The 10,000-nt window shown below is 46.9% G+C and overlaps 1 protein-coding gene across 5 annotated transcripts in view; it reads left to right on the forward strand.

Moving 5' to 3' along the window:
* Positions 1 to 10,000, forward strand: part of LOC126996398 (titin-like) — a 31,860-nt gene that overhangs the window by 6,616 nt on the left and 15,244 nt on the right. Inside the window, exon 2 of one of the 5 annotated variants that reach the window (XM_050856780.1) lies at positions 4,207 to 4,362. The exons of the other annotated variants lie outside the window; for them this stretch is intronic. The gene's annotated coding sequence lies outside the window, so the exon portion shown is untranslated. The remainder of the gene's footprint in view (positions 1 to 4,206; positions 4,363 to 10,000) is intronic. 5 annotated transcript variants of the gene reach the window in all.

Here is a 10,000-nt window from a genome sequence, read left to right on the forward strand (position 1 = left end):
AACACATACAGAGAGAGAGAGAGAGAGAGAGAGAGAGAGAGCACCAACAGCAATTTTGAGGGCATTTTTTTTCGATTATTCGCCCACCCTTTAGTCTGTCTCTTTTACCGTAAAAATAACGGGAGGCGCAGCGTTATTTATGGAGGTGCGCCGCGGCATCCGTCCTGCGGGGCCTCGGCGGGGTCCCCTTTAGTCCGTAGCCGGGATATGCACACTGGGACTTGAGTCTGTTTGTTTCATCAGCGCCTATCCTCGCGTCGCCACCCTCGTCTATTAGTGTCCATTATGATGCAAGTTCCTGCCGTCATTAAAGAAAGAAATTGCTTAATGAACTTCCTAACTTCCTTCCTTAACTCGCCTCCGAGGTCCCGGCGGTCTCCACGGTCTCCTACACATTACTGTCATGCATTCTTCGTTCGCCTTCCTAATGAAAGTGTTTTGATTCATCCATAAACTTCCATTGTTAACCCTTAATGTACAGAGGTTGCTTTTGCTTTTTAACGGCAAAATCCGAATTTTTTGTGAAGAATGATAAAAGGAATGTTTCTAAACGTGTGCGCCATAAATCTTCAAGCCTGTCTTCAGTAAGTGGAGGAAAACAACGTCTGGGATTAGCGCTCATCCGACGTTGTTAGGGCGATGGATGGCACGGGGAACGAGGCTGCTTGTGGCGGACTGCTTGTAATTACCTGAGAATAGTTACCCTCTTTGCCTAAGCCAGGGTGGACTCCCAAGGTCAAACACCCTCAATTTCGTGTCATTGAGTGGCATGTGTTGACAATTAGGAGCCCATGGCGGTGCTCCTTTATGTACGTGATCCTCGAGATGAATCGTTTGTCCCTCGCGCCGGGGAAAAGTTTGACAGAGAACGTTAAAGTTGCAGTGTCGGTGGGAGGGGCACTTCCTGGCCCTTCAGAGTTGGCAGAGGGCCAGGATCCGCGGGCTGGGAGTGTGTCGCCGCCCCCGCCCGTTACGGCACCACGTGAATCATTTGTTACGTGCTGCACCACCACCACCACCACCACCACCTCCTGCTCGTCACCTCCCTTGCTACCCCGTCCTCCTTTTCTCTCCCGGCTTCTTCCTGTTTCAATACTCCCTCTTCCTCTTCACCATTAGAGGAGCATGATACTCTAATCTTCATAAATCAATCAGTCATTTTTCCTTTCTTCAACCCATCGCCTTCCCTCTTCCTCCCCTTCCTTCTCTACCTTGTCTTCCTCTGCCTCAACCTCAACCTCCTTTCTCCTCTTCCTTCTCCCCACTTCTATCCTTTCCCGTCTCGTTCATCATGCAATTTTTCCAATAACTCTCTCATCATCATCATCAAATTCTTCTTCTTCTTCTTTTTCTTCTTCTTCTTCTTCTTCTTTTTCTTCTTCTTTTTTCTACTTCTTCTTTTTCTTCTTCTTCTTCGTCTTCTCCTTCTTTTTCTTCTTTTTCTCCTTCTTCTGCTTTCCTTCCTCCTTCTTCTTCAGGTAATCGTCTCTGTTCTCCTATTTCTCCGCGCCTTTCCTCCTCCTCCTTCTCTTCCTCCCCATCTCCAGTCTCTTCCTCCCTCTCCTCCTCCTCCTCCTCTTCCCATTTTTCCTTCTTTTATTTCTCCGTCACGACCACCACTACAACCTCCATCACCATCAACACCACCACCCTCATCAAAGCCCTGCCTTCATTTTCCTTTTTCCTGCCATGCTTTTTTCTTTCCCTTTTTTGTTCTTTTTTCTCTTCCCATCCGCTTTGCCTCCCCCCTTTTGTTTTTTTCCTCAATGCACTACCACCTTTTCCCTTTTCCTGCTGCCTTTTACCCTCTCCTTTGTTTCCTTTACGCTTCCTATCCTCTCTGCCTTTCTTCCTCTCTTCCTATCCTCTTTCACTTCCTCCTCCATGGTGTCAAGCTTCTCTTCCCGTCTTTTCCTCCTTTCTTTCCTGCTTCCTTCCTCCTGCTTCTCTTTTCTTCTCTCTTTTCTTTCTTTCTACTCTTTCGATCCTCTTTCCCGTCCTCCTCCACGATTCTTTTCCCGCTGTTTCCTTCACGCGTGGCCTCCATTCGTCACGCCTAGCTCGTCTTAGTGCCGGAATGAACCGTGTTAGCTTCTAATTTAAGGCGGATAGATCAATAGTTAGCCTCATTTCACCCGACGCACAAACCCTCGGACACGCTCCCACGTCCCTTCGCTCTCCGCGCTTCTCTCAAAAATATCGAGGACGCGGTACTTTCAGAAAACAAAATGAGTAAATAGTGTAATCGTTTTCCCTCCCATAATCGCACATCGGAAGTGATTTACCTCGAGCGAATGTGAGGAAAGTTAATATTCAACTACCCCCCCAACTTTGCATGCGAAATTTGAGTGTGTTGCTTCCTTTAAAAAGTCTGCAAAAGCGCGAGAAACATCCCAAACACCCGCCGTGATGAGGCCCGGCCGGCGATAATGAGCTCGACCTCTCGTGTCCCCCGACGCCGACTCCGCCACCGCCGCCGCCGCCTCCCTCTGTGAAGAAAACAAGGCTGGATCGACCTTGAATCCTTCCTCATATCCTTGCCTCCGCCTCCCCCTTTTACTAGTCCTTCTTCCCGTTCTGCTGCTCCTCCTCCACCTCCTTCTCATTTTCTTCATTATCATCATCTTCGTCTTCCTCCCTGTCTTTCTTCATCTCTTTCTCCTCTTATTACTTACTTCTCCACCTCTTCTGCCTCATACTTTTCCACCTCCTCCTCCACCTCCTCCTCCTTTTTCTGGTCTTTCTCTTCTCCTCCTCCTCCTCCGCCTGCTTCTCCACCTTCTCTTTTTGCTGCTTTCCTTCTCCTCTTTCTTTTCCTTTTCCTCCTCCTCATCTTTTCTCCTTTCTCCCTCTCTTCCTCCTTCACTTCCACTACCTCACGCATTTTCACCAAGTCTTTCTCTTCCTCCTCCTCCTCCTCCTCCTCCTACTCCTCGTCATCATCAATATCCTCTTCCTCCTCTTTATTCTCCTTCAGCTCCTCCTCTCGCTCTTCCTCCTCCGCCTCCTCCTCCTCCTCCTCCTCCACCTCCTCTCCATCCTCTCTTTTTTTGTACTTCCTCCTCCTTCACCTTGTCAATAAAATGTCAACAGTCTCAAAGCGAACACCGAATCACGTACAGGTAGCTGGGCAGGTGTGTGTGTGTGTGTGTGTGTGTGTGTGTGTGTGTGTGTGTGTGTGTGTGTGTGTGTGTGTCGCGTGTCGTCCCGAGCACAACTTTTTATTTATGCTTTTTTCATTAAACACAGAGCTTATTGATGTTGAGCTCTTTATTCTTTTTGCTCTTGGTAATCATGTTATCAGTCTTCCCATCTCGTCATATTACACGCAACGGGACAGAAAACAACAACAACAACAACAGCAAAAGGACAACTGCAATAAGACAAAAAAACTACTACTACTACTACTACTACTACTACTACTACTACTACTACTACTACTACTACTGCTACTACTACTACTACTACTACTACTACTACTACTACTACTACTACTGATACTGGTACAATTTAATTATCTCTTTTTCTTTTTCCTCCTCCTCTTCCTCCTCCTCCTCCTCCTCTTTCTGTGACTTCCACTATTACGATCACTGATAATATTTACGGCTTTCCCAATAACGCGTCCCTGAGTCCAACAGGAAGGCTGGCTGGCTGGCTGCCCCTCCCGTGCTGTGTCAGGGCCGTCGATCCCTCGCCCCCCTCGACCCCTCGCCTACAATGGCTGTGTTCTCGCCGCTAGCCTCCCACCACCCGCCAAGAAACAACGGCAGAGGCGAGTCGAATAGGGGGATTTATTGCTATGTTTGTCTGTACGTTTCACTGTTGGCTGTTTGTGGCTGTTACCGAGGCTGCCCGTCTTGAGGCCCAACGATCTTCTGGTGAGTTGACAGAAACGTACAATCGAAATGGTGTTCCCGATGTGGTCTGGACAAGGTAGGGTTGTTCTGCTTTACTGAAGCTTAATGAATGAACCATGAGGAAAGGGAGATTAAGCAGCGGCCACGAGTCATATGCTCCCTTTCCATCCCTTTTTTAGTCTGCACCGCGACAGGACAGGGTAATAACAGTGATAACAAAAAAATGTAATTATTAGTAGCATTGATTAATGGAGGACGCAATCAGTCTTCCACTGACTCATTGGATCCATAGTGGTTCATAATTTACTCAACTAAAGTTGTTTCTGTTTTCGTTTCCAACTCGGCCTAGGTAGACGCTCCGGTGCAGGAAGAATCGCCCTCAACGTCTGTCTGATCTTTGGAGTGGCGGCGCGGGTGACCCATCCCCTTGAAGGATTACAGGCGTGTCCTCGTGGCCTTTGGCAGAAGTTCACCTGCGTGGAGGGCATCACGTCCACGACGTTATGTGATTGTCCACAATAACTAAGTTTTCCTTGTATACAATTTTTTCCACTTGTATCAGTATCACTATTCTAGTATTTATATTTTTGCTACTGCCGCCACTGCGACTGTTGCTTTAGCTGCTGCTGGTAATGCTGCTACTACTGCTGCTATTGCTGCTGCTACTTATATTTTTTTTATTGTGATAATAACAATCAACAATATAAAGATAATATAAACCAACGTAAGTATTAATAAAGTCGGAATATATTATTAATGATATGTAACGCAAGGAAAATAGTTAATGCATTCAGGATAAAATTGGAATTCGTTTGTACCCAAGCACACGGCCGCGGCGGTGTGCTGCAGTGCTCCATGCACGAAATGTGGCAGCAGGCGTGGCTGCGGCAGCGACAGTCTGGGTTGTTGGGGTGCCGGCGCGTCCCTGCCGCCATGAATGGGGCAAGGGAAGGTTCCGATGGCCACAGCGTGGGCTGCGGGAACGCTAAGGAGGAAGAGAGCGTTTCTCGTGTCTAACCGGGCGGCGCCGCACTGACAAACTCCAATCCCCGTATCGAGTTGAGCTGTTTGTATTTGTTTCCCCCTGTAATGAGCAGACCCTGGGGAACATGTGCGACAGATATTACTGTTGCGTGTATCCAGGGATGGCGGCGGGGAGGAGTCCCTCACACTGGACTGCTCCTGACTGGCCCCAAGCTGTCCGGGGTGTGTGGGTGTTATACGCTCACTCCGAGACCTTACTCCGCACGCTTTTTAGAATGGTATGAATTTAATTAATATGAGAGAGAGAGAGAGAGAGAGAGAGAGAGAGCGCTTCTTTTTTTTTTCTCTATCCTTCAGCCCCTGTCCGCATCACAAGCGCCGTCGGTCACCTCGCCGTCGTGTTAGTGCCTGCCGGGGGGTTCGGACGGTGGTGGTGAAGGGCGACAGCATAGGATTCCCTGACTAAAGATGTAAGAGGACAAACGGGAGACAGGGAGGGGTGGCGGAGAGGTGGGGAGGAAAGCACTTGATATGGGGGAGAAGAAAGGAGTTCACGGGCATTTAGATGTGAGGGGACATAGTAGGGAAAAAAGGGAAGAGGAAGCGGAAAGAGGGGAGGTGAAGACCGATGTAATGACCCCAGTGACGCACCATCGTTCCTGCCGCACAGAACTTGCTGCCTTTGTTGGAATACACATCAAAAATAGAGTGTCAAAATGATACATTGTGCGACGGGAGTTTTCCGCGTTCTGTACAAACATAGATTAATAACTCTTGTTTGTTGCTCTCTGAAATGTTTGATGTTCTCGTACCAGACAATAACAGCAGCAACAATAAGAACAACAGCAACAAACAACAGAAGTGTCAATAACAGCACCACTAATAACAACAGCGATGAAGAGCAAAACCGGTTACAACAACACACATTACCTTCACCGAGCACCACAATGCGCAGCCGTTACACAGACATCAACACCGAAACTAAAGTGAAACAGACACGGGTCCAAAGCTTACACGCGCGCAGAAATAAACGTACATACAGGCGTGCTTGCATACAATATTACATTTCACATGGAAGTGTATGAAAAAAAACCCCACATCCCTATAAAACGCATACATACATATATACACGCGCGCACGAGTCTCAGGAGCACAGCAGCTTCAAGACAGGAGCAAAAATGTAGACTATCAGAGAGGGTAAACTGAACTTCCGTGGGGTGGAAAGACAGGCAAGAGCGCAGGGAGGTAATCTTACTGCAGGCCATACAGTCTTGTCCTGCGTCCTGCAACTCGTACGACCCCAGAGCCCATGCATCACCCCTGCTGACACACGGCGCACGGCCTGCATGTTCCTACACACACTGTTCTCGTGGAAAAGCCAACGCAGCGGTCCCGTATCTGAACATGAAAGCTGTAAAAGTGTCAGGGAGGCGAGGAAGGGGCCGCAGGGTAACCGTCTGCTCTGGAGGCGTGCACGAACCCCAAGAGTTTGTGAGTCTCTGTTCTTGCATGTCTCTGAGCGCCTGCCAGATCCTTTTGAAGCCAAGTTTAGTCACACAAAATCGGCATTAAAGATAATTTTCCCGCTGCCTCTAAATAATATCCTCCATCATGCGATCAAGTTTAATCTTAAAAAAAAAAAAAAAATGGTGAAGGGTGAAATAATAACAATAATGATCACATGAGTCTTATTGGTATTATAAGACACTTTCGCTTCTAACATCAACTATTTCTAAAGGTCAAAGAGGGAGGCAATTGAGTTTTAATGAGTGTTTCTTTATGTTCATGGCACAGAAGAAGGGAAAAACTACCATCAGGTCATAAAACTACTCCTGGAAATGCCCAAAACTCCTACGAAAGCCTTGTCAAATATGTGTTCTTGGACGACGAAATATTTAGTAATACGGCCTTTATTAAAAGCTTGGAAGGGAATCAGTTATACGAGAGCGACGGGATGCAAAACCAACCCCCCTTTAGTCCGAGGCGTCTTGGCGCATCACAGCTCAATCCCATCAGCGGAAAAGCGGAACGAAAACAAAACTGAGTAAAGGAAACCAGTGGAGAATGAACGAAGAACAAACAAACACGACGGCACGGGGAGAGAGAAAGAGAGCAGGAGGGGAGAGAAAGAGGCAGGGCAATGGAGGGGAATAGGAAGGGGCGTCTTGGAAGGGAAATGGAGGGGGGGGGAAAGGGGCGTCATTCAGGCCGGAGGAGGAGAGGTCGACTGTAATGAAACAACAAACAGTATTACTCTTCCTGGTCCACTGGGGTCATGCTTAACTTGTGTGTGTGTGTGTGTGTGTGTGTGTGTGTGTGTGTGTGTGTGTGTGTGTGGCGCAAGGCGATTCTTTTTTTTTTTTTTTACTTCTTCCATCACCTCTTCTTCCTCTTCCTTTTCTTCTTCCTCCTCTTCCTCCTCCTCCTCCTCCTCCTTGCAGCCGCCCCGCCTCTATCGATCCCCCATCGTGCTTGGAACCACAGAAAACTGCACTAATGGTACACTCGTGCAAATGAAGAGACGATAACCCGAGGATGCGCGAACACGGCAACCAGCTCTAATCCTGCCCTTGAAGACTCCCTATAGGTGATTCTCCTCCGCTATTCACATATCCTCTCTCTCTCTCTCTCTCTCTCTCTCTCTCTCTCTCTCTCTGCGTCAACCTAACGTAATTTATTTCCTCGCTCTGATTTCAGCTTTTCTTTTTTCTTTTAACCGTGTCGTCTGTCCTTTCTCTGCCTCGTGGATGTCAGCTTTCTCCTCTTCAGCCTAACGTTAATCTGTTCGCTCACTCTGTCAACTTTATTCCTCAACATTGGACTAAATTTTCCTCTCCCTGACATCAGCTCTTTTCCACAACTGGCGAAAGCTCTTCCTCTCTTCCTGACGTTAGCCTTCTCTCCTTTAACTCTATTCGATCCTACGTTTTCAAATTTTCGCGCTCGTAACACCTCGCATCGTACTCATTTATCTAAACAACGATAACGCTCATGAACACTAAGTACTGGTACCGAATCAATAGTGTAAAACAATAATGAATAATGAGTTAAAAGAAGCTAGTGGAAAGTTAAAAAAAAAAAAGTATCGTTTTGATCGAAGTGCTTGAGGGGAGGCCAGATTTGTCCCCCCTCGGATTGGATAGGGTTAACTCAGCTCTTTACCTTACTCCTGACGCTAGCTCTCACTGAACCTGATGTCATTCCTTTTCCTCATCCTGACGTCATCTTTTTCCCTCACCTTGACGTCAGGTCCTACTCATCACGACGTTAGCTCTCACTGAACCTGATGTCATTCCTTTTCCTCATCCAGACGTCATCTTTTTCCTTCACCTTGACGTCAGCTCCTACTCATCACGACGTCACCTCTCACTCATCCTGACGTCATTCCTTTTCCTCATTCTGAGGTCAGCTCCCACTCATCCTGACGTCACCTTTCACTCATCCTCATGTCAGCCCTTTTCCTCAACCCGATGTCAGCTCCCTCACTCACTATGACGCCTGTTCTTTCCGCAACACGGAATGAACCTTTGGCGTGCCTGCAGTAACGCTTTCACGTCACAGTATATTGATCGAACGTGCGTAACAACGTCTATACCGCTTCTTCTTCTTCTACTACTACTGCTACTACTACCACTACTACTACTACTACTACTACTACTACTATTTCTATCATTACTACTACTTCTGCTGCTGCTGCTGCTGCTACACTTTACAACATAATATAGGGTTTCAAGCGTAATACACAGTATCGATTTCAGTATGGAACGTCCTGTTGTATATCTTATGAAATGGATATGTTATTATGAATCGTTAAGGTCCAATCCTCAGAGGTGCATGCAAATCTTCACTTGTGATCATACATATGTGACAGTTCAAATGACAAAATTCTGCATCCACACATCTATAAAAACTGGTTATTTCAACACCCAGGAAATTTTCTATTAAAGATTAAAAAATAACTCCAATTATGTGAATGATCTAAAGAAATAATTTTAGACCCGGATAAACCGCCGAGTCGCCGTGCGGGCGGGGAGCCGCAGCGAGGTCAGCATCAGCCGCAAGTAATGAAAGAGGACCCACGGCCGGAGCCATAAACGTGACGCTCCCGCCGCCAATAACGTGCTCGAAAGCCTCCCGCACACACGTATACGTGCCCAGAGCATATTGGCCGCCCCACTCCCACAGGTTATTGAGGTCATATAACGTGACTCTCCCAAATAAAACTCTTAAGATTCTCGGCGTCACATAACAACTTGATCCCTGCTGAAGACACACGAGTTTGTTATAAGGAAGTGAAGAAAGTGTACTTTTTTCATTACAACATCTTTGTTTTATAATAATTACTTAGATACGTACTTCTCCGAATTTACAATAATCTGTAATCCATTTGACAGCTAATTGGATTCGAAAGTATAACTGATCACTGAAGGAAATCCTTACCGTTCTGCTTCCCTCCCTTCCTCTGGCGACTCTCCCTTCCCCTAGTGACTTCCTTTGAGCGCTTCCGGTGAGGGGAGGATCCATGCCGAGCCGGAAAGGATTGTTCTCTCCGCTCTCAAGGAGTGAAGCTTCGGAAAGAGCTTCTGCATGGTTCCTGACACCGCCCTGCTTGCCTTGGGCTGATTTTTCTACAAGCGTTGCCGAAACGTGCCATTGTTAGATCTACTGTCATACAGATGAAGAAAAAATAAAACCCTGAATGTTTATTCAAACGTCTTTCCGCACTTAGGACGCCGCTGTGTCAACAAAATACAAGTGTCTTCCTTTTCAGAAGATAATGTGTGTGTGTGTGTGTGTGTGTGTGTGTGTGTGTGTGTGTGTGTGTGTGTGTGTTACGATAGTAATCAGGGAATACCTGCAGGATAAATATTCATATCAAGTCGGTGGATAACTATCACAGTGTTCGAACGCCATTACTTTACATATATTTCGACACCACGGCAGAACGGGTGCTGAAATAAATATACATAATCGATTTTAAAGGAGCTCTCATGTTGCCAACACACCTATCATGTGATGCATAGCGTCCTACTGACGGGACGCGTCGGCCAGACATCTCTGTAGCCCTGACCTTGGGTTCTGTGCCTGAACATTAGACTAACACTCATGGAAAAGACAATTCCTTGGACGGATATGTTTTTCTTTATTTAGATTATTTG

This window comes from Eriocheir sinensis, chromosome 10 (genome assembly GCF_024679095.1).
Source record: "Eriocheir sinensis breed Jianghai 21 chromosome 10, ASM2467909v1, whole genome shotgun sequence".
Classification (NCBI taxonomy): Eukaryota; Metazoa; Arthropoda; class Malacostraca; order Decapoda; family Varunidae; genus Eriocheir; species Eriocheir sinensis.